This window comes from Mobula birostris, chromosome 4, assembly GCF_030028105.1.
Source record: "Mobula birostris isolate sMobBir1 chromosome 4, sMobBir1.hap1, whole genome shotgun sequence".
Lineage (NCBI taxonomy): Eukaryota > Metazoa > Chordata > Chondrichthyes > Myliobatiformes > Myliobatidae > Mobula > Mobula birostris.
Genome location: NC_092373.1, coordinates 154,356,627 through 154,381,821, shown reverse-complemented (window position 1 = coordinate 154,381,821; position 25,195 = coordinate 154,356,627). Strand labels below are relative to the sequence as shown.

General features: G+C 40.6%; 1 protein-coding gene, 1 long non-coding RNA gene and 1 pseudogene across 3 annotated transcripts in view; 1 reads left to right on the top strand and 2 right to left on the bottom strand.

The window, feature by feature from the left end:
• The window catches only part of kiaa0232 (KIAA0232 ortholog), a 159,261-nt gene that overhangs the window by 12,068 nt on the left and 121,998 nt on the right, over positions 1–25,195 (top strand). The gene's annotated exons all lie outside the window — the stretch shown is intronic.
• Positions 13,787–23,464, bottom strand: LOC140196046 (uncharacterized). Its single transcript, XR_011885602.1, has 3 exons — positions 23,342–23,464; positions 19,018–19,179; positions 13,787–14,080 (listed from the first exon to the last, which is right to left on the bottom strand). It is a non-coding gene; the product is annotated as an uncharacterized lncRNA (long non-coding RNA).
• Positions 20,028–22,726, bottom strand: LOC140196948 (actin, muscle-like; annotated as a pseudogene).

The window sequence follows — 25,195 nt, the reverse complement described above, 5'->3', positions numbered from 1 at the left end:
GTGTAGATGATAGTGACAGGGTTGCTCATAAGAGAGAGGGCATAGAAGTGCTCTGTTTTGCAAACCGTTTTCCACGAAAGGTCTATTTCAATTCACTTTCTGTGGAACAATGATTTGAACTCAGTGCCCCGACTATTGAAGGCAAGCATGCCATCTGCCTTCTTAACTGCCTTATCAATTTGTGTAGCCACTTTCAGCAAGCCATGAACTTGGACCCCAAGATCTCTCTGCTCATCAACGCTGTTAATTGTCTTGCCCTTAAGTGTACTGTCCCTTTACATTTGACTTACCAAGCAGCAACATTTCACATTTGGAGGGGTTCAACTCTGTCTGCCAATTCTCCACCCATAGTTGTAACTGATCTATATCCCGCTGTATTCTTTGCCAGCCTTTTACGCTGTCCACAGTATCACCAATCTTCGCGTGGTTAACAAACTTACTAACCCGCCCATCTATATATTTTCATCACAACAGCAGAGGTCCCAGTACAGATCCCTGTGGAACATTGCTAATCTTAGACCTCCAGCTAGAATAAATCCCACTGACCACTACCCTCTGTCTTCTATGGGCAAACCAGTTCTAAATCCAACTGGCCAATTCACCATGGGACTCCATGCTTCTTCATCTTCTGGATGAGCTTCCCATAAGGGACCTTGTCAAACACCTTACTAAAATCCATATAGACACGTAGACAACATCCACAGCTCTACCTTCATCCATCCCCCTTATCACCTTGTCAGAAAACTCAAGTTAGTGAGACACAACTTGACCCATACAAAGCCTCTTCCAAATTAGGCCATGGTCATCCAAATGCCCATAAATCCTATCTCTTGGGATTCTGCCCAGTAACTTCCATATCACTTCCATGAGACTCAATGGTCTATAGTTTCCAGGATTATCCCTGGTTGCTGCCTTTAGTAATGGAACAACATTAATTACTTGCCAGTCCTCGCCAGTGGCTAGAGAAGACACAAAAATATTAGTCATGGTCCCAGAAATCTCATCTCATGATTTTCTCAATAACCTGGATTATATCCCTTCAGTATATATGGGGACATCCACCTTCATGCTCTTTAGAGACCCACCACTACCCTCTGCCTTTACCTGGAAATGTCCTAGCATATTAATATGTTTGACTTTGATTTTATCCTGCATGTCCTTCTCCTTGGTAAATACTGATGTAATGTACTCATTAAGGACCTCAAACGGACCCTTCACACCCAAGTAAATGTTCTCCCTTTATTCTTCAGTGGTCTTACCCCTCCCCTCTAGTTATAGAACATAGAATAGTACAGCACAGTACAGCCCCTTCGGCCCACAATGTTGTGCCGACCCTCAAACCCTGCCTCCCATATAACCCCCCACCTTAAATTCCTCCATATACCTGTCGAGTAGTCTCTAAAACTGAAACACTGATTGAAAGATGCTGAGGTCTTTTAAGGCAATACAACAGGTTCCTTCTTGAGATTTGCCAGGTTGTGACATTGGTGTTAGCAGTTGTTAGGTTCAACAATTATCAGTTTCAGAAACTAACTGATATATCCTGAAGGAGAAAAGTAGAGTCATTTTTTTTTCCCTGAGTGCAGTTTTCTTCAACTATTTTCTCAAATTTTGAAGCAGACTTCATTGAATGTAGGCTAGGCAAATGTCATTTTTTTTTAAAAAACAGTTGCAAGCTGTGATTACTTATTTTATTACAGCTGTAGTTAGAATTAGGTAGCATTGGTGGTTAAAAATCAGACAGATCTTCTGCTGATTGGTGAGCAAACCAGATGATTCAGTGCCCATTGACGACACTTTCCTTAGAACACAGGGGGCTGGCTCAGCCTCCCGGAATGGCTTTGCAAGTTGGGGAGGCCTAACCATTGGCTTGTCGGTTATGAAATCATTTTTGAGATTGAAGGTATATGAACATAGAAAACCTACAGCACAATGCAGGCCCTCTGGCCTACAAAGCTGAGTTGGAAATTACCTAGGGTTACCCATAGCCCTCTATTTTTCTAAGCTCCACGTACCTGTCCAGGAGTTCCTTAAACGACCCTATCATATCTGCCTCGACCACCATTGCCGGCAGCCCATTCCAGGCACTCACCACTCTCTGTTTGTTTTTTTTTTACACAACGAACTATCCACTTGATCAATGCCTCTCATCATCTTACTCACCTCTATCAAGTCACCTCTCATTCTGTGTCGCTCCAAGGAGAAAGGCCGAGTTCACTCAACCTATTCTCATAAGGCATGCTCCCCAATCCCGTCAACATTGTTGTAAATCTCCTCTGCACCCTTTCTATGGTTTCCACATCCCTCCTGTAGTGAGGCGACTAGAACTGAGCACAGTACTCCAAATGGAGACTGACCAGGGTCCTATATAGTTGCAACATTACCTTTTGGCTCCTAAACTCAATCCCACAATTGATGAAGGCCAATGCACCGTATGCTTTCTTAAGCACAGAGTCTGGTCCTGGTGACTTATCCAACTTGATGCTTTCCAAAAGCTCCAGCACATCCTCTTTCTTAATATCTACGTGCTCAAGTTTTTCAGTCCACTGTAAGTCATCCCTACAATCGCCAAGATCCTTTTCCGTAGTGAATACTGAAGCAAATTACTCATTAAGTACCTCTGCTATCTCCTCTGGTTCCATACACACTTTTCCACTGTCACACTTGATTGGTCATATTCTCTCATGTCTTATCCTCTTGCTGTTCACATACTTGTAGAATGCCTTGGGGGTTTTCCTTAATCCTGTCTGCCAAGGCCTTCTCATGGCCCCTTCTGGCTCTCCTAATTTCTTTCTTAAACTCCTTCCTGCTACCCTTATAATCTTCTAGATTCCTATCATTACCTAGTTTTTTGAACCTTTCGTAAGTTCTTTTCTTCTTGACTAGATTTACAAGAGCCTTTGTACACCACGGTTCCTGTACCCTACCATTTGCCACATTTCTTCCATACATTTCCCTGAGAACATTTGTTCCCAATTTATGCTTCCAAGTTCTTGCCTGATAGCCTCATATTTCCCCTTACTCCAATTAAGCACTTTCCTAACTTGTCTGTTCCTATCCCTCTCCACTGCTATGGTAAAGGAGATAGAATTGTGATCACTATCTCAAATGCTGTCCCACTGAGAAATCTAACACCTGACCTGGTTCATTTCCCAATACCAGATCAAGTACAGCCTCTCCTCTTGTAGGCTTATCTACATAGTGTTTAGAAACCTTGAACACACCTAACAAACTCCACCCCATCTAAACCCCTCGCTCTAGGGACATGCCAATCGATATTTGGGAAACTAAAATCTCCCACCACAAAAACCCTGTTATTATTACTTTTCCAGAATCTGCGCCTCTATCTGGTCTTTGATGTCCCTGTCTATATAAAAAAAACAGTTGAGTTATTGACGCCTTCCTATTCCTAACATCCACCTACAGAGACTCCGTAGACAATCCCTCCATGTCTTCCTCCTTTTCTGCAGCTGTGACACTATCTCTGATCAACAGTGTCACGCCCCCACCTCTTTTGCCTCCCTCCCTGTCCTTTCTGAAACTTCTAAAGCCTGGCACTTGAAGTAACCATTCCTGCCCCCGAGCCATCCAGTTCTCTGTAATGGTCACAACATCAAAGCTCCATACCACATGTCCATGTATCTCAATGAAGACTGAGGACCTATATTTAAGTTCCCATTCTTAATGTCTCAAGCACTGTTAAAACAGAAGACATACACCTAAATAAATGAATTTATTTACATTAACTGAATAAAAATAAACACAATAACCTCGATATGATGTGGATGTGAGGGTCACTAAATAATAAAGTTGAAGAGATTTTTCCAATATCCACCCCCATTTAATCTGCATTACTGTATGTCACTGCCACAATCTGTAGAACAGATCCTCAGTGCTGTATTGATGATCATTTTCAAGAATCTATTGGTTTCTCACCAGAGCAGTTATCACATCAGAATCTAAAATACAAGATTTGTTGTATTTTTTTTAGGAATGTTATTGCTTCCTTGTTGCCTGGAATAAAAATAAACACCAAATCTCCCTGGGGGACAAATCTTAGTCATAGTAATTTCCCTGGGGGGTGGGAGTGGTCCAGAGACTTTTTATGGGGCACTTGATAATCCCATTGCATATGCAAAAACCATACAAGGGTTTGCTTACCTTGTGAACAGTAATTTCTTCCCATTGATTTCAGAGAGGGTAGCCTAATTTGCTTCATTTAGTAGGCAGATTTTGTAAACTTAAATTTGCCGGACCAAATAACCACACCGCACACAAGTCTTTATTTTAACCTTTCACCAGTTTATTTGCTCAAACTCAGCCGGCGAGAAAGACTCGGAGCCGATCATCAGGAAGACAGAGTATCTCTGTCTCCCCGGCGACTCGCAACGAGCTTTCTGTCTAACACTCAGAAACATGACAATTTATAGAACTGGTGAAACACAGAACAGTCAGTTTCATGGATACTCCCACCAAATCAGTTACAGCAAAACTTAATTAATTAGACAAGAGAGTACTCTAAATCATGGGTTTTAATTACAGACAAATTCTTGCCTTATCAGTAAAACTTGAATAGACAAAGGTGGGAACATTGATCAGTGATGTGACATCGTGGGGCATGGTGTATGCACCCTATGTGGATACAGCCCACGGGTTGTTCTCAAAGGGACAGCTGTGAGTTGTTAATCTAAACAAACTGAAGGCAGTTTTTTTCAGTCAAGGACAGTCTCTGCAACTTTTCACAGAACAGAGCATACACAAGCTGGCACTTAATTTTAACCCGCTATTTACAAGAATCATCGGATCATATCTTATGTCCCCCAATTCCCTTAAAATTTCATTATTTTCCCAGCTAAGAAGGTGAGGAAGACGAGAAAATTTGTGCTGCCCAATTGCAGTCCATAGGGACCTTGCTATCATATTGCTGGTTTGTTGCTTAAATGGAACAGAAGGCTGCACTTAAGTCTGCAGTTCTGAGCTTTCCACTAATTAAGTACTTGAAAATGATCAAATCCAAGGGCATCTGCTTTTTAAGTATTAAACCTACCCCAATAACACCTCTCCACCAAACACCTTTGCCTGGGTGTCATTTGTTTCAAACCACACCAGGGCTTTTGTGAAAAAGTTAATGTGATCTTTATTCCATGAGCAATGCCACGAAATGAGTGATGCAAAAAAAGTTATTTTTTTATTAACACAGTTTTTAATAACTGTTCTGGGGGTGATGTGAGTTTGAAAGTACAATGAGGAACCAGGAGTTGATCTCTGTATTTTGCTTGGTGTTATTGTGACCTGCTGTAGAATATAGAAAAACTATTTATAGTGGAGTAATCAATGAATGGTCACTGTATTTTTTGACAGCATGGACAGTGTGCTTGAGATTGTAAAAAATGTAGAACTTAAGAATTTAAGACTTAAAGGAGTGAAAATACATGGAGAGAATTGATGAAAACAGATTACAGCCAAGCATAATGGTTTGAATTTTGCTTTCTCATACCACATGTCTATGTATCTCAATGAAGACTGAGGACCTATATTTAAGGCCTCATTCTTAATATGATTTATATAGCATGTAGTTGGTAAAATTAAAGTATGCAGATACAAAATTACATATAAAAGGTATCACCTCAGCATACAGGGTTCCCTAACTTACATTAGGATTCCATGGTCAAAAATTGTTCATGAACTGAATTTTCCCTAAGTCTTCTGATTTGGTTTCCCCCAAAATGGTCATGTGATGAAAATCTTCAGTTTCCACAGCCCTTAGGGACTAGTGTGCAAAGTGTAGTTTGGGGAAGATCATACCTTAATCTGACAAATATTTGTCTAATGCTATGTCCACATTAGACCAGATAATTTTGAAAACGCTGGTTTTGCTTAAAACGATAGGCGTCCACACCAGGTGCTTTTGAAAATACCTCCGTCCACATTAAAACGGGTATCTGGGTGAATCTCCTCCTACTGGGCATGCGCAGGACACATCTACAGAAAACAAGCAAAGAAGAAACAGTATACTTGGTGCGCTGTTTGTCCAGTTACAGACTAGAAAAACTTAAGGAAATTGCCAAACGACGGACAACTGTTGGCTCTCGCGCAGGACTTAAAACTAAAAAAACAAATACTGGAGCGTATGGAGGCAACCGACAGGGGGTTCATGGATAGTATGATCCAGCTGATGACGAACATTGAAAAACTGACTAACTCTGTTGCAGAGGGATTTACAATGATGAGGAATATGATAGCTCCCCCCGCCCCCACCCCAGTACTTTTCATCGCCACAATACCAGCCTCACAGCCACTACAATAGCTACACATACGGACACACAGACCCCCGGGTGCCCCCACCAACACCTTCCCCACTCCCACAGAGGGGTCACCCTGGAAACATTTCCTACAGCCATAGCCTCTTCACCAATGAAAGGGACTACAGGTTTTTTAAAACCTCCAGTTATCCCATACACACTACAACGCCCAACCGGCGTTTTCAGATTTAAACACTCTAGAGAGCGTTTTAGAAAAGCTCCGTTTTCGGGGGAGGAAAATGCCGTTTCAGTGTGGACAGAGGGTCAAAATGAAGAGAGAAAGCTTCAGTTACTGATTTATCCAGAGTAGCCTGGGTGGTGTGCCAGGGAGTTGATCTGCTAATTAGCAAGAAAGCTATTGGAAGTTTAAGAAAAACAAGAGAGTGCTAATGAGTGGTGGCTCAGGGTTTGTAATGTTTAATCTTGCGTGGATGATCTTTGCATTGTTACCTGGAGAAGAGATTTGAGTGTTGTACTCAAGAGCAGAGTTGGAGGAGGGGTGTTCACAAAAAGTCAGGTTTTCATAAGTTTTACAAAACCTTGGAACATCCTGTATTATCACCAAATTAAATTTCCCCAGACCTAATAACCAAGTGGGAATGTCTGTAGTGGTGGCATCCGTCAGTCTTGTGAGACCATGGATCTGCGCCTGGTTTTCTAGGGCGCAGGCCTGGGTAAGGTTGTATGGAAGACTGGCAGTTGCCCATGCAGCAAGTCTCCCCTCTCCACGACACCAATGTTGTCCAAGGGAAAGGCAAGGGCCGATGCAGCTTTGCACCAGTGTTGTCGCAGGAGTTGCCAGAACGAGGTTGAAGGCAACGTCGGACTGCCTTAGGGACTCCAGCTCTGGATTTGTCCTCAGGGTTTACTCCCAAAGCTTTCCCATGAGTGGGTATGGCTGCAAGGCTGCAGAGGTTTGAAATCAGAGTTTTCCCTCTCTCAAATGGACTACCTAACCAGACTGACGAGATCCATCTACCCGAAGCACTGGTTTTAAGGTGCCAGGACCCGCCTTCGCCCTTTCTCCTGTCAGTAGAAACAGTTCTGCCGGGCTTAGAGGCTAAGCCACACAAGAAGGCCAGGAGTTGGACTTGGTTGTCAGAGGCTATTTGAGGCGCATGCCATGAGGAGCACTTTTAGGTAGTGGGAGCCTGTCCCCACTACCACTCCTCGGCTTGGCAACCTTGGAATGTCTGTAAGAATATATAAAAAACACACTGGAAAAAGCAATTGACAATCATGTCTAGAACTGCAATAGAAAGATCATGTTCAAGTCTACAGAAAACAATGATGTACTTGCAAGAGGGGAGCTGCAATAATTATTCACCAGATTGATTCCTCAGATAGAAGAATGTTATATAAAGAGAGATTAAGAAGATTGGGCATAAACTTGAGTTTACAGGAATGAGAAGTACAGGTGTCTCCCGCTTTTCGAACGTTTGCTTTACGAAACCTCACTGTTACAAAAGACCTACATTAGTATCCTGTTTTCGCTTTCAGAAGGTGTTTTCACTGTTACGAAGAAAGGCAGCGTGCGCCCAGAGCAGCCGTTCTCCCCCAGATTCAGAACTGCATTCTCACCGACATTGCTTTAACACATGCCTGTGAGCAGCCATTTGCAAGATGAGTTCTAAGGTGTCGGAAAAGCCTAAAAGAGCTCGTAAGGGTGTTACGCTTAGCGTAAAACTAGATGTAATTAAGCGTTTCGATCGTGGTGAATGAAGTAAGGACAGAGTGAGTTTGGCTTGTGGAAGTTGATGAAGATGATGTTGAAGAGGTTTTGGCATCCCATGACCAAGAACTGATAAATGAAGAGCTGATGCAATTGGAAGAGGAAAGAATAACAATCGAAACCGAATGCAGTAGCGAACTGAACGTGAAGCAACTGCGTGAGATTTTTGAATTTTGAAAGGGTATATCAGTTTAAGGGATATTTGCAAGATGGTTTGAGTCCTTACAAAGAACTGTATGATAGAAAAATGCGTGAGGCTCAGCAGTCAAGCAAGCCTTCCACATCAGCCATAGCAGACGACGAACCTCGATCTTCGACATCGAGGCAAGCAGTCATAGGAGAAGATGAGCTGCCTGCTTTAATGGAAACAGACGACAAGATGACACCCCAGTGTCCCACCATCCCAACCCCCAGGCCGCGGACAGCTACCAATTCGCGGAGAATGCAATGGTAAGCAGGAGGTACCCGGCACATCTTTAAGAAAAAAGCTGAAATAAACATGCTAACTAATTAGGTGCCGCCCGGCACGTAATTGTCAGCCCAGATTAGAGACGACGCAATCGGAAATCGGCACTGATCTGGGCTGACAATTACGTGCCGGGTGGCACCTAATTAATTAGCATGTTTATTTTGGCTTTTTTCTTAAAGATGTGCTGTGTGCCTCCGGGCTACCGCTGCACCCCTGCATGCTTCGCGGGTCGGTATCGGTCGGCGGCCTGGAAGGTGGGGCCACTGCACCACCCAACCTGCAATGACTCAGTCTAACACACCAACATCAGTATGCTGGGTGCTGAACCAATTCCGGTAAGTGATACTACACTGTACATACATTATTTCTACTTTATATAGGCTGTGTATTTTTACGTGTTATTTGGTATGATTTGGCAGCTTCATAGCTTAAAGGTTACTGGAGAGCTCTTGCGCCGTGTTTTTGCCAACAGCGCTTGCGTGAGATTTTCGCTACGGAGAACAGCGCAGTAATGACTGTGGAAAAGTATTTCTACTTTATATAGGCTGTGTATTTATCATATCATTCCTGCTTTTACTATACGTTACTGTTATTTTAGGTTTTATGTGTTATTTGGCAGGTTATTTTGGGTCTGCGAACGCTCATAAAATTTTCCCATATAAATAAATGGCAATTGCTTCTTTGCTTTACGACATTTTGGCTTACGAACCAAAGGAACGCACTACCTTCGGATGGCGGGGGAAACCTGTAAAAGATACATTTTCAAGGGGTTTGACAAGGTACATGCAGATTTGATACTTCCCTTTTCTAGGATGTCTAGAGCCTGAGGTCGTAGTGGTAGACTATTCAGGGCTAAAATCGGAAATTTCTTACTCTAGAAGGTAGTGAAACTTTTGAAATTCACTATTCAAGAAGACTTTAGAAATTCATTTGCTGAGTATATTCAAAACAAAGCTTGATGGGTTTTTAGATATTAAGATATTGAGGAATTGTGGAATTAGTGTGGGGAAAATGACTGAAGTAAAAGTTCAACTGGTTGAGAGAACAGACATCTGGGGCAAAATGCCTTGTTTCTGATATTCTAATGTTATTTAATTCAGTGCCAGATTAAAACCATTAAATTGAGTGAAATTCAAATAATATAGAAGTGAAGTTTTAGTGGATTATTCAATATATGTTGTGTATTTAATTAGGCACATAAAAACGATTATTTCACCTTTTAAAGAAATACAGTAGAAAATATTCACTCTACTCACCTTGTTTCTGTAAATACTTTTTCATCTTTTCTTTGTGTGGTTATGCATGTTGGCACAGATTTTATTGGTTTTGCCAGCAGTTCTGCACAAAACTGCCATAATTTCTCAGAAGTTCTGAAACTTATGTACTCTGCTGGCTGTTGTTTGCCGTGCTTCATTACTGTTCTCCCTATGGAATCCAGAGCAGAATCTTGATGACACTCCTCTGCATTCACACTGAGGAATCTGTTTTCAGACCCTTTGCCAGATTAGACTTGGCATAAGATCCCCAAAGTCATTCATTTGAAAGTGGAGTTTTGGGCATGAGAAAAGGGGAAGAATGTTAGTTATTTTTAGTTACTTGTATCTTGGTTCGTAACTTTAATTTTAAATAATATATTTTGGTGTTAACAATTATCACTCAAACAAATGGTAAGTTTAAAAAAATAGATATTTCTGTGCCGGGTTTTATGGACATTACTCTTGCTTTAAGTGTTTTACTTGGTTGATAATTAATTTTATAATCTACATTAATCACTAAAAAAGATTTGCAGCAGTGTCTGCTATTGATCTGTCACATTTGAACACAGAATGAAAACATAATTCAAAATTATTTAAATAGTGAGAAGTTCTTCAGTGATGTTGGTATTTGTAATATATTACACAGGATTTTTGTGGCAATAAGTTCGTGATGCCTTGAACAATTGGATGGTGTGATGAGTGACTAATTTGCTAGATGGATGAGAAAATATGTGCCATTCAACATTTTGTATGGTGGGGCTCATCAGCAAAAATGATGAAACTATGTACAGGGAGGAGGTCAAATACCTAGAGAGCTGGTGCAGGGATAACAACTTGATGCTTAATGTCACCAAAACCAAGGAGATGATCGCCGATTTCAGACGGTCTCAGCCTGAGCACACACCCGTCAGCATCAGCGGCTCCACAGTGGAGAGAGTGGAAAACATCAAGTTCCTTGGGGTGCAGATCTCGGACAATCTCACCTGGTCCAGGAACACCACTGGGATTGTGAAATGGGCCCAGCAGAGATTGCACTTTCTGAGGAAGCTTAAACAAGCATCACTCCCCACTAACATCCTAACTACATTCTACAGAGGCATGGTTGAGAGTGTGCTGACCTTTTGCATCACAACCTGGTACTCCAGCTGCAGTGCTGTCGACAAAAAAGCCTTGCAGAGGGTGGTTAGGGGAGCAGAGAAGGTTATTGGGGTCTCCCTACCTTCTGTCCAAGACCTCTTTCAGAGTCGATGCCTCCAGAAGACACGGTACATCATTAAAGACCCCTCACACCCTCTCCATGAACTGTTTGTTCTTCTGCCATCAGGCAAACGTTACAGGAGCATCAAAACTAAAACCACAAGGCTACTAAACAGCTTCCTCTCATAGGCAGTCAGACTGCTAAATAGCTGCTCTACTTGACTCTGCTTTGGACACCTTTAACTTGCACTGGACACTTATAAGTGATTTTAACAGCCATGGCTGTTGTGTTTTACTATTTATTGTTATGTGTATTATTTAGTGTTGCATTTGTTATGTTATGATTGCAATGCCCCTGAGAAACGCTGTCTCATTCTGCCCTGCAGAGCTGATGTATGGTTAGAATGGCAATAAAGTTTTTTGAATCTTGAATCTTGAATCTTTATTATAAATTTGTTTTGAACATCCTAAGGACATGTGTTATGTGCCAGTAGCCACAGACTCAATTTTTAATGTTAAACAGCTATATTTTCAGTATCTACTCAAATACAGACAATTAAACAAATTACTCCCCTAAACAAAAATTAACAGTGCATTTTAGCTCACAAACTGCGGAGGTCTAGGAACAGTTCTTACCAAGTCTTACTCAGACAGAGTCCTAGGATAGCAATCCAGAAGGTTCCAGAAATCCACGTGAACAGGTACAGGTGTCTGTGAGGGAGAGCTCATAAATCCACCTTAAGATGACACAAGGTGGCAGTCACAGAAGATTCCAGAAGTCGAGTAGTCGTCACTGAAATACTAGAGTCCATGCAGGGGTAACAAAGTGACGCCTAAATTCCAAAATCCCCGTAAGGATATCACATGGTGACAGTCACGGAATATTCCTGAACACAAGTGGCCGCCATGTAACACAGTCAAATCCATGTACAAATTAACAAAAAGTGGTCACCACAGATACTCCAGAAATCCAAGTATGGATCGTACAAAGTGACAGTCACGTATCCAATATGCACTGTGTGCCACTAATTATCACAATCTTCTGGACATGGAGAAGTATTAGACTCGCCCACTGCTGTAGTGAACTCTTCAACTAACTCCACCCAGCTCGCTCTTCTGCTTGTAGCTCACAGTCCGCTACCCTTTAACTGCTGAATATTCCAGCAACCTCTCTGCATTTTGTTAATGATGTCATCCACCAGCCTTGTCCAGGCACCTAAAATGACGCTTGTGGGGTGAAAAAAACGTTGATACATAACACATGAAATAAGTTTCAACTAGAATGTCTCAATTTGATCTGTGCTCAATCTGTATAAATATTATTTTTCTTTTATCCTGGCAAACATGTACAAAGAGTATGTACAATCATTGTTTAGAAATACATTTCAATGTAAATGTTATCTGAATATAACATAAAATCCATATTGCTTTTTACTTTCCATAAGTTGTTTTGAAGATTAGCCAGGTAGATTTTGTTAGACTCTCAAAAACATCTTCAGTTAGCTAAAATGTCATTCAAGTAAACAATAAAAAATGGCTTAAATGTAACTCAAATGCAAATAATTTTATTGGCAAATCTGCCTTTTTTTGTGATATTATTGTTCTGTTGGTGAGTCAACTGAGCAGTACTTGGGAAATGGAACTTCAGTTTGCATTTGATACCTTTTAATTTGATTTCATAAATCTGGTTCAACTTCAGTCTTCAGAGGATGGACTGATGGTGAACACTCAAAGCGCCCATTGGAATTATTGATTCTGAAAGTAACAAAAGTGCGGATGAGAGTTTTGCTAGTTGTTAGATTGAGGTAAGGATGGAAGCACGCAACATCAAAAAGGAGGAAGTAGGAGGTCTTGGTGATGATAGGAATAAGATTATAGATAGATTATGAGGACACTCAGTCCTCGTTTATTGTCATTTAGAAATGCATACATGCATTAAGAAACGATACAATGTTCCTCCAGAGTGATATCACACAAAAACAGGACAAACCAAAGACTAACACTGACAAAACCACATAATTATAACATATAGTTACAGCAGTGCAAAACAATACCATAATTTGATAAAGAACAGACTATGGGCACGGTTGAAAAAAAGTCTCAAGTCCCGATTGACTCCAGAGTCCCCGATAGCAGGCAGCAAAAAGGGAGAAACTCCCCTGCCATAAACCTCCAGGCACCGATAACTGACAACTGCCGATGCATTGGAAGCACCCAACCACAGCCAACTGAGCCTGTCCGAAAACTTTGAGCCTCTGACCAACCCCTCCAATACAGCCTCCTGAGCACCATCCTCTGCCGAGCACCTTCAACTTTGTCCCGGCCGCCAAAACAAGCAAAGCCGAAGACTCGGGCCTACTCCGGAGATTCCGGACCATACAGTAGCGGCGGCAGCGAAGCGGGCATTTCAGAAGTTTCTCCAGATGTTCCTCCGTGCTCTCACATCTGTCTCTATCAAATCAGGATTGTGCAATGGGGGAAGGGTTGAATTTGTTTACCAGAAGGGGAAAATATTCATGCCATCAGCTTGGAGAGTACCCACATGGAAGATATGGTATTGTTCTTCCACCTGAGGGTGACCTTATCTTGGCGCAAGAGTAGGCCATGGATTGACACGTTGGAATGGGAGTCAGAATTAAAATGTTTGGCCAACGGGAAGATTTGTTTGGGGCAGCTGGTGTGGAGGTGCTCGACAAAGCAGCGTAATGGGCTGGGGTGATCAGACCCAAAAGACCCAAACCAATTTGAGTGTCCAGGAAATGTAGTAATAAGCATACAAGTACAACAAAGTAACTTAAGCGTAATTTATTATCATGAAACAGAAAGCACAAATAAACCACACTAGATACCATGTTGTAAGTTGCAAAGATTTTCATAAATATTTCAGGACTCGCGATTCTCAGCTGCCACATAATTGTCGCCGTTGTCAGGGGAACTCCAAATTCTGACTCTTGGAATTATCCTGGGTCCGTCCTCAGCACCTATCATTTGTAATCCCTGGTCTAAGTGAAGTCCCAAGAACCTTGCAAAAGGTGCCTCGGTAGTAGGGGTTCGGTTCACAAGCATTGAGCGATGCGCATAGACAGATAAATTCTTGGGTCTGTTGTTCTCGTATCACGAGTGCCTGAGGTTGAGAAAGAATTCAGAGATGATTAGCAAACATGTAACAACCTATAGTGTAAGAATACAGCCATTATCAACAAACATTTAACAAATCTACAGTGTAACTAACTGGTACAGACACCTTGGTATAGCAAGCTCACAGAGCTAAAGTGTCACTTGGAATTGTTCAGGTTTTCATCAATATCTTTTTACAAAATTTAGTATAGCACAGCACAAGCAGTCCCCCAGTTTATGCCTGGTCTCAGTAATGTAGAGGAAGCTGCATCAGAAGCACTGGTCTCAATGAACAACCCCAGCAGATTTGCAGGTGAACCTAGTAGGACTTGCTTGGGTCCTGAATGGAGGTGGGAGAGGAGGTGTATAGGCAGCTTGAGCACTTTAGTTGTTTGAAGGGAGATAAGTACCTGAGGGAGGGACAAATGGACAGGACTTGTGGAGGGAGTGATCCCTGTGGAAAGTGGAGATGGGGGTGGGGTGGGGGAGAAAGGTAAAAGATATGTTTAGTGGTGAAATCTCTCTTAGGTGATGGTGGAATTTGGAGATGATAATCTGTTACATGCAGAGGCTGATGGGATGGTAGGTAAGGGCAAGAGTGACTGTCATGATTAGGGCAGGAGAAGATGGGGTGAGCACAGATGTACGGGAAATAGAGGAGATGTGGGTGAGGGCAGCATCAGTAGTAGAGAAAGGGAAACCCTGTTGCTTAAAGGAGGAGGGCATCTCTGATGTCCTGGAACTGAAAGCGACATCCTGGGAGCAGATGCGGCGGAGGTGAAGAAACTGAGAAAAGGGAAGACCTCGGTCCCTTCCCGGTGAACAAATTCTGCCCCCTCTCCCCCATTACTCACTTTGACCTTTTACTACTTTTCACCTGCTCATAACTTCCCCTTGGGTCCCCTCCTTCCCTTTCTCCTACTGTCAACTCTTCTCTCAAACTCTTTTTTTCTCTAGCCCTTGACCTTTCCCATTCAGCCAGCTTCATCTATTAACCAATTTCCCCCGGGATCAATAAAGTATGACTATCACCTTCCATCTAGCTTTTTTCCCCTTCCCCCACCTTTTTATTCTGGCATCTTCCCCTTTCTTAGAACTGAAGGAGGGTATCACCATGAAATATTGACCGTCTATTCATTTCCAAAGATGCTGTCTGACCTACTGAGTTCCTCCAGCATTTTGTGTTTGTTGCTTTGGATTTCCAGCATCTGCTGACTTTATCATGTTTAGTATTTTCATTTACTGAGGGGGAGAAAGATACATTTCAGGAAGCATTTTCAGTGATTTAATTAAGTCACTTGAGAATGCTTCAAAATCTACTTGTGATTTGGCATTTCAGTCTGTAGATTTTGAATGTTAAATCTTGTGGTAATTCTGAGATTTGCAAACAGATAAAATGCAAGGTAAAAATTATCTATCTATAGACCAAAAAAGCGGCACCCATCATTAAGGACCCACATCACCCAGGCCGTAATTGCAGATATCCCACCTCTGCCGGGAGTTCCGGGAGTTTCCTACATATTGATAGCAGTTCCCTGATTCCCTTAAGTTATATACAATATCCCGGAAATCGATTTTTTTTTAGAGAGGGAGAGGGGGGAAAAAAAGAAAGAAAATGAATGAATCCTGCTTGATCTCTCTTTGTGCTAGGTAGACCCATCAATTTTCTCTGTGGGCGGGCTTTATAGTCGACCTCTTTCTTCCATATTTCATCAGTTCAGTTAATGCCATCTGTAATTCTGTAATGACGCTGAAATCATCCGGACAACTGTCAGTGATGGAAGTACAAAAGCCTGGCAAAGAAACTCCCAAGGCTGGCGGTGACAACCTGACTACACGAGGCTGTCCTATATGGGTGGGACGCGTTGTCATCTTAAAGGGGATTAGAGCGGGGTTTAAATTGGAGTGAAATTCCAAAATCGTTCGCTAAGACATCTTTAAAAACGCGCTCGCGTCAAGCAAATTCTTCGGGGTTTTTTCCCTGAAACATTTCCACTTACAGGTACATCAAAGCCCGTGATGGGCTGGGTTTAAGCGCAGCCGTTTTCAGAAGAAAAACTGACTTTAATAAATACCCGGCCCCCACTGAGGTCTCGTCATTAGGACAGCGAACTGTTCACCTGTGCTGCACACTTTATATGCATTTTGAGTTGCGCTTTATTAAATAATATGGTAATATATTGTTTTATGTGGTGTGCGTGATATATGTATTGTAGCTACACCGTGGTCCGGACAGAAGTTGTTTCATTTGTGGACAATCAGCCAGATGACAATAAACTTGAACTTGAAGATACAGAACTTCTAAATCACTCATTTTAAATCCCCTATATTTCGATGTAAATTCTGATCCCAACTATTGCAGGCAATGTGTGTATGTGTGTGACTACGGATGTATATGCGATCGGACATTGTCCGAATGGATGTTAAGCGACACACACCTGTAATAAGGATACACCTTATGCTTTTATTTCTTTTAGGGACCACAACATATTAGGGAGGCTAAGTGCAGGGAAAGCTGCTTCAAGTATTTCACAGTTCTTTTCAGCAGAACACCAAAGTCTGACAGAGAAGGTCACTAGAGCTGAGGTGTACTTTACATCTTTCATCATTGAGCATAACCTGCCATTCCAAGTATGTAAGAACACAGGCAAGCTATTCAGGAAAATGTTTCCTGATTCAGAAATAGCAAAAAACTATGCCTGCTCATCAATGAAGACAGCAGCTATTGTGAACATGGCACATTAAGACAGAATTCAGAAGTGAACTGTCTCACAGAACACTTGTGAATCTGATGTCTTGCAAAATTAATAAATTCATTGACACAGACTGCTGTGAGGTTGAGACTTCCGGTTGAGAACTCCCTGAAATGAGTTTTTGCAGGGTGGGATGTCTGCATTGCTATCATCGAGGAGGAGGTACATTAGCCTGAAGACACACACGCTTCTTACCCTCTGCCAACAGATTTCTGAATGTACAACGAATCCATGTACACTACCTCACTATTTTTGTTCTTTTTCTTTGCACTATTTATTTCATTTACTTTTTATATATATTTGTTGTAATTTATAGGTTTTTTTTTATTATGTAGTGCAAAGTACTGCTGCCACAACAAATTTCACTACACAAACAAGAGAAAATCTGCAGATGCTGGAAATCCAAGCAACACACATGAAATGCTGGATGATCTCAGCAGGACAGGCAGCATCTATGTAAAAGAGTACAGTTGACATACAGGACTTCACTACTTATGCCAGTAATATTTAACTTGATTCTGATTCTGAATCTGAAATCTTGTTGGTTCACACCTGAAATGCAGCTGTATTCATCTGAAGATGTTTATTCAAATCACTTATGATCATTCAAAAGAACAGTCTTTAAAGTTGGATACTAAAATGTGGCCTCCTTTCAATTTCCTGAGTATCTGTTGTGAGTTTCTTAGCATACATATAGAAACTAGTGACTTTGGATGATATTTTTGAACAATATGGTGCTGTTGTGTAAAAGAAATATCCAGACAGGTAAGGATCCATGAGGACCTTCTGGTGATGCTGCTGTATGAGATTGAGAAACACTTGCAAGGATTTTCTGGAATAATGCGATAGATCAGAATACAACTAGGCAAGGGGAAACTACAGTCAGCTTGAAGATGAAAGAAAAAGCATTTGAAGAGAATGAGGTCAACCATTTCAGTTGATTTAGTGTTCAAGCTGAGGAGAGAGATTATTCTTTCATCAATGATGCAGGATGTTACCTTTTTTTTGTAATGGCAGTGATCCGATTGGAGAAGTTCAAATGGGAGCCGTAGAGTAAAAAAGCATGAAACAGGCCCTTCAGCCCAAATGGTCTATGCCGACTACAGCATCTTTCCTGCTGGTTCCAGAAACTCGGGTTCAGCCTATAAACCTCTAAGTCCCTCCCCTTCATGTACCTATCCAAATCCCGTTTAAATGTTGCTCCAGTGATCTCTGGCAGCTCGCTTCAGGTACTAGTTACCCTCTGTGTAAATTATTTAATTCTTTAATTTGACTAAAACACAATAGTTAATTTTGGGCTGTTTATTAATGTATTTGATCATCTCCAGGCAAATTTCAATTCATTGTTTAATCCCTAAAAATGCTTTTTGTTAATTGTTATTGGCCTATAATTCTCTATGATTATTACAAGTGACCCACATATTCTTAAATATTGGCAAGCTAGTTAAAACTGATGCACCCATCCAAGCAGAATAATTCCTGTTTGGTGGTGCAAAGATATTAGTTTGTAGTCCATTGGGTACTTGACACTTACTCTCATTGAGCAATCTTGCATTCCTGGGAAAAGTGTGGAACCACCAGAGAGCATTATATTGCTAATTAGGTCTTTCCTCAGGTATTTATCGCATCTTAAAATACTTCTACAGATCAGTTCATGAATTCTGGTTTCTTGCAAATATGCACTGGTTATTGTTAAGTAAACGTAGAAGCTAGAAATCTACAGCACATTACAGGCCCTTAGGCCCACAGTGTTGTGCCGACCATGTGATCTACTCTAGAAACTGCATAGCCCTCTATTTTTCTAAGCTCTATGTACCTTTCTAAGGCTACGTCCACACTAGACCGGATAACTTTGAAAACGCCTGTTTCACTTAAAAACAATAGGCGTCCACACCAAGCGTTTATGAAAATACCTCTGTCCACATTAAAATGGGTATTTGGGTGAATCTCCTCCCACTGGGCATGCACAGGTCACACAGAAAACAAGCAAAGAGGAAGCGGTATACTTGGTGCGCGTTTGTCCAGTTACAGACTAGAAAAACTTAAATGGAAATTACCAAATGAAAGACTTGGTGCGCGTTTGTCCAGAAACATTTCCTACAGCCATAGTCTCTTCATCGATGAAAGGGCTGACAGCTACAACTAAATGCAATAAGGCTTGTTACTGGGTGAAAGTGAAATTTGCTGTTACCTCATTTGTTAGTCCTGACGAAGGGTCTCGGCCCGAAACGTCGACTGTACCTCTTCCTAGAGATGCTGCCTGGCCTGCTGCGTTCACCAGCAACTTTGATGTGGTTTGCTGTTACCTCATTTGTTTGCCTTTACTTTTGCCACGTCTTTGTGTATTATTTTGCTGTATTTAACATGCAATAAAACGAGTTACTGGGCAAAAGAGACAATTGCATCTATTGAATGTTTGCACAAGTAGTACATCAATAAAGCACCTTGTTAAATGTATGAAGCATGTCTGCATCAGTGTTATCTTGTATTTCCATACAATGTTACATTAGGCTGTTGCACATCTATTGTCAAATATTGTTGTTGTGTTGGAGGTTGCGTTCAAGAAAGCAATGAAATGCCGCACTACTGCCACCATTTGTTCCGGCACGTCATGACAGCGTTTTTAAAATTAGCCGGTTACCCCGTACATACTACAATGCCCAACCGGTGTTTTCAGATTTAAACACTCTGGAGAGTGTTTTGGAAAAGCTCCGTTTTTAGGGTGGATGGAGGGTCAAAACGAAGAGAAAAACTTCGGTTACAGATTTATCTGGTCTAGTGTGGATGTATCCTAAGAGTCTCTTAAAAGACCCTATTGTAGCCACCTCCACCATCATCTCCGGCAGTGCATTCCATGCACCCACCACTCTCTGAGTGAAAAAACTTACCCTTGACATCCACTCTATACCTACTTCCAAGCGCCTTAAAACTACACCCTCTCGTATTACCCATTTCGGCCCTGGGAAAAAGCCTCTGGCTATCCACACAATCGATGTACCCCATCATTTTATACACCTAGTCCTGGTACTTTGAGGAGCTCCTTTTGGATTGTGATTGGACTCTCATCAGGAAATGTGTATTCCTGTTGTTGATTGCCCATCTGATATTTCTGCTCTAGTTCATTGTCAGGAGCAACATAACATAATGTTTCCTTAATGTTATCAAAAGTTTCTTTAAGGATTGTACTTAGGATATTCACTTTCATACAGGAATCTTTATATTTTCGGTAATATAATTTCCTGACAATTTAAGTCTTTTAACAGCATTGGGCAGGTAGTAGTTTTCAAAACAGTGACAGCATCAGTTAATCCAAAGCCACTGTTAGAACTATATCCTGCGTTCTTCTTGATGCATGCAGTGTGAGAGTTGTAGGAATAGCCACGTACATTACTGGTATATTCAGGCTTTCAAACATGATTTCTGTCATCTTCTCTGTGTAAATGAAAGAAGTCAGTGGAGCAATAGTTATCATAGCCGGTTTCTCTTGATTTGGTGTATTAAGTGTGCTTCTGGAGCTTCTCCAAATGCTCCCAGGAAGTTACTAGGCCACGTTCTATAGGGTACTTTAAAGATTTACTGCCTTTCATAGCCTTCTCCAAATAAATTTCTGTTTAGCATGCTTCACACAAGTTTCTCATGACTTTTAAATGTACTGACGATCGTTGGTATTAGCGATGTTGGAAAGCTGACACCAGGTAACCCAGATTTGCAAATCCCAGAACCTTTATGATTACCTTAGTACCATCCATTGCTTAGTGTGCAGACAAGCTTGTAGTTCAATAACATGTCTTACTGTGGATAATGTGCCTCTTCTGGACTAGTAAGTACATGCTTCTGCAAGCAGAGACAAGGACCTATAGTAGCATAGATCACGGATGACTGTATAATTGGTAGCTATATGACCAGTGAATAGAGCAACATCATAATAACTGCTCTTTCCGTGACCAAAGTCTCATTGCTGCAATATTAAACTAGATAAACATTTTTCATTTGTGATGAGAAAAATGTATTCATTATGAATAACCAAGTTTGAGTTTATGTTAAGGTGCAAATCTTGGTTTAATGTTAAGAGAGTAGCATGAATTGTAATTTTTTTCCAGTTATGTTGAGAATTGCTCTAAGTAAGAAATTAAGTAGCTTACTGGATCATGTTACTGTCTTTGGACTGTGTTTTGAATTTGGCAGTGCCAGTTTTGTTCATAATGGATCACATTATTTCATAACATTTCAACAGTATTCATTATAGAACATGTAATCTTCAGGAAATTAAGCGGTAGATTGACATTAATTTTTTTTGTGTTGGTGATGTAAGTGGATCTTGTGATATGCCAGTCAGACACAGATACAAATGATGAATCCTTGAATTTTTGAATTGAACCTACATTAGTTACCATTTACAAGTACTTCATGAGACATTACTTATAGATTATGCTTTCGATTGTGTACATTAATTTAAGTTGGAGAAAAACATGATTTACATCATATCTGCTGTAGCATGGTTTCTATTCTTTTCCAGGTTATACGTTTCTCAGTCAATCTTCAGGACCATTGATGTAGGATGTTTAAAAAGCCTGGTATATATCATTAGCAGCTAATACTTGGTTTATGGTGAAATGTATGTAATGATATGCAAAATGATCTTTGTTCAGATTAGGAAGCAAATTAATAAATAAACAGCTGATCTTTGCAATCCTGTAAGAAATGGTAAAGGAATCTATTGAACAAAGTAATAATATAATTATACATCAGGTCTCTGCCTGAAACATTGTCTGTTTATACATTTGCATAGATGCTGCCTGACCTGTTGAGTTCCTGCAGCATTTTGTGTGTGTGTGTGTGTGTGTGTGTTGCTCTGAATTTCCAGAATCTGCAGAATCTCTTGTATTTGTATTAATACAACATACAATTTAAAAAAGAAGTAACCTCTAAATCGGGATGATAATTAACTCCTTATTGGAATACAATCTATTACTGCTGGTGATGTCCAAATGTCATCTATTGCATCAAACTCTTGGACACAAGAGCAATGACAGGGAATGCTGACCCTGTCCTTTTGTCCCAAATGTTCATTCTTACTTTTGTCAGTAATCTAACATCCTTCTTTGCCACTGCCAGCTACAATTAGGTAAAAAAATGTTAAAACATGCTTATTTTACTCAGTGCTGTTTTGTTTTACAAACTAAATATTTTTGAAAACCTTCAAAATATTGAATACTGATTTATATTGTTGAAGCAAAATGATTAACACATTGAATTTAGTTTTATTGGGCCTTAGTGAAGTTGTATCTGAAGTATGTGTAGTTTTGCTCTCCTGACTTAAGATGGCATACACTTGCAAAGATCTATTCAAACTCATTCATGGAATGCCTGGATGCATGATGAGACCCGTATTCTGTCAGAATTAGAACAATGAGAGAGGTTGTTGTTGAACCATACAAAATTCTGACAGTTTAGTTGCAGGATGTTTCTCCTTGCTGGGAGACAGGGGATTAAACTGATCATTCACAGTCTTAAATACAAAACAAGGCATTTAAGACTGCGATGAAAATATTTTATTGAAAGGGTAGGGATGCTAAGAATTCTCTACCACAAATGGTGGACGCTAAGTTGCTTAAGATATTTAAGAAGAAGATAGATTTCAAGGCAGCAAGGGATTTGTGGAAAGTGGAATTGAGATGGGAGATCGTGGTAATGACTCAAGTAATCCAGTGGGTTCCTTCTGTACTATTTTCCATGAACACTCAATCGCTCTTTTGTCGGGCCTTATTATAAATATATTGCTTTGAAAGATCATGCAAATTATGGCTTAGTTAGAAGGGCTTTTACTTACGAGTAAGCAGGTTGTGGGTTCAAGTCCATCCCAATGTCACAAATACCAAAATCTTGGCTGGTACTCCCATACGGTATTGAAAAATCAGTGACATCTTTGAAAATGAGATGTTAAGCTGAAGCTCTGTTTGATTGGAGGTTTATCTACGTTCATTTATACATATTCATTTATTACAAATCTCTTAATATTGTTATGCCGAAATTTTATTTTCAGCAACATCCTTGCTAAAGTATAATTTTATTGATCATTCACCTTCAGCATTTAGCAGCAAGAGCTAAGAACAATTAAAAAAGTATTTGATTGTTTCATTTGTTTAAAAACAGATAAAACAAGCACAAAATAAAATTCAATTAATGAATAGTATAACATTTCATAGAATCATAGAAATTTACAAGGTAGTAGGAGCCTATTCTAGGAAATTTGAAAGTACAATAATTGTACGCAAGCCAAATGATTTTCCTAAGTTGAAAGAATTGATATTTTTTTGAGGCAGCTGTGTGGTATATTTGTGTGTCGTTTACTGATACAATTTGACTGTTCAAGTACTTAAAGTGATGAGTGCTTTTGGGTTGTCTGTTGGTTAAATCATTGACTGTACCATCGATGTATCTGAGGCTGACCAGAACTTTGGATTATGTAAGTATGATGAATGACACTGACTCATTTTAAAAGTGTATTCACTTACTTTTCGTATGAACCCATTCTCTTGGAGTTCCTGGTTTTTCTCTGAAAATTGCGTCTTTGCCTTGGTAATGAGTTTGTCTCTCATATTGCAGTAGTTACAGCAACATTTAGATTGTTCAGTGCTATTAAGATACAATCTGCTGTTTGCACATGATCAACAACAGTGACTCAGCATTTTGTATGGTCGTCTTAAAGTCATAGAAATATACACACACGGAAACGAGCCCCTTGGCTCATCTAGTCCATGCCAAACTACTTAAACTGCCTACTCCTATCGACCTGCACTCAGACCTTAACCCTTCATATCCCTACCACCAATGTACCTACCAAACTTCTCTTGAGAATCAAGTTTGCATGCACCACTTGCATTGGCAGCTCATTCCACACTTTTGTGACCCTCTAAGTGAAGAAGCTTCCCCTTAAGTTTCTCTTAAATTTTTCACCTTTCACCCTTAATCCGTGACCTTCAGTTGTAGTCCCAACCAACCTCAGTGTAAAAAGCCTGCTTGCATTTACCCTATCTATACCCTTCATAATTTTGTATGCCTCTATCAAATGTGCCCTCAATTTTCGATTTTCCAAGGAATAAAGTCATAGCTTATTCAATCTTTCCTTATAACTCGGGTCCTCCAGTCCTGTCAACATCCTCGTAAAATTTTGTCTGTACTCTTTCAACTTTTGTTTATATTTTTCCTGTAGATGGGTGGACAAAACTGCACATGATACTCCAAAGTAGGCCTCCCCAACATAACTTCAACATGAATGCCGAGTGACTGAACCTCCTTGAATATCCTCCCATGTGGGACCTTGCTAATTCAGTGTAGTTAACATCTACTGCTTTGCCTTCATCAGCTTTCCTGTTAACTTTCTTAAAAATCTAAGGTTGGTTAGATACAACTTAACAATACAAAGCCAAGCTGACTATCTCTAATTAGTCCATGTCTGTACAAAAACTCATATATCCGGTCCCTTAGAATACCCTGCAGTAACTCTCCCACTGCTGATGTCAGGCTCACAGGCCTATAATTTCCAGGTTTATTCTTAGAGCCTTTCTTAAACAGTAAAATAACATTGGCTATCCTCCAATTCTTTGGTACCTCTCCTGTCGCAAAGGATGATTTAAATATCTCACTAGGGGCCCTGCAATTTCTGCACCTGCCTGCTACAAGTTTCGAGGGAACATTTTGTCAGGTTGTGGGGATTTCTCCACCCTAATTTGCCTCAAGACAGCAAACACATCCCCCTCTGTAATCTTTATAGGTTCCATGACCTCACTACTGCTTTTCCTCACTTATATAGTCTGTGTCCATCTCCAAAGTCAATACAGATGCAAAATATTCATTAAGGATCTCCCCCATCTCTTCTGGCTCTAAGGATAGATTACCATTCTAATCTTCCAGAGGACCAATTTTGTCCCTTACCATCCTTTAGCTCATAACATGTCTGTAGAATCCCTTAAGATTCTCCTTTACTTTATCTACTGGGGCAACCTTGTGCCTTCTTTTAGCTCTCCTGATTTCTTTCTTGTGTTCTCTTGCATTTCTTATACTCCTTAAGTAGCTCATTTGTTCCTATCTGCTATACACCTTTTTTTCTTAACCAGGGCCTCTATAGCTCTTGAAAACAAAGGTTCCTGAACCTGTTACCTTTAGTTTTTATTCTGACAGGCACATACAAGCTTTGTACTCTCAACATTTCACTTTTGAAGGCCTCCCACTTACCAGGTGCAGTCGGCCCTCTGTATCTGCAGGGGATTGGTTCCGGGACCCCTGCGGATACCAAAATTCGTGGATGCTCAAGTCTCTTGTACTAAATGGTGTAGTATTTGCATATAACCTACGCACATCCTCCCATA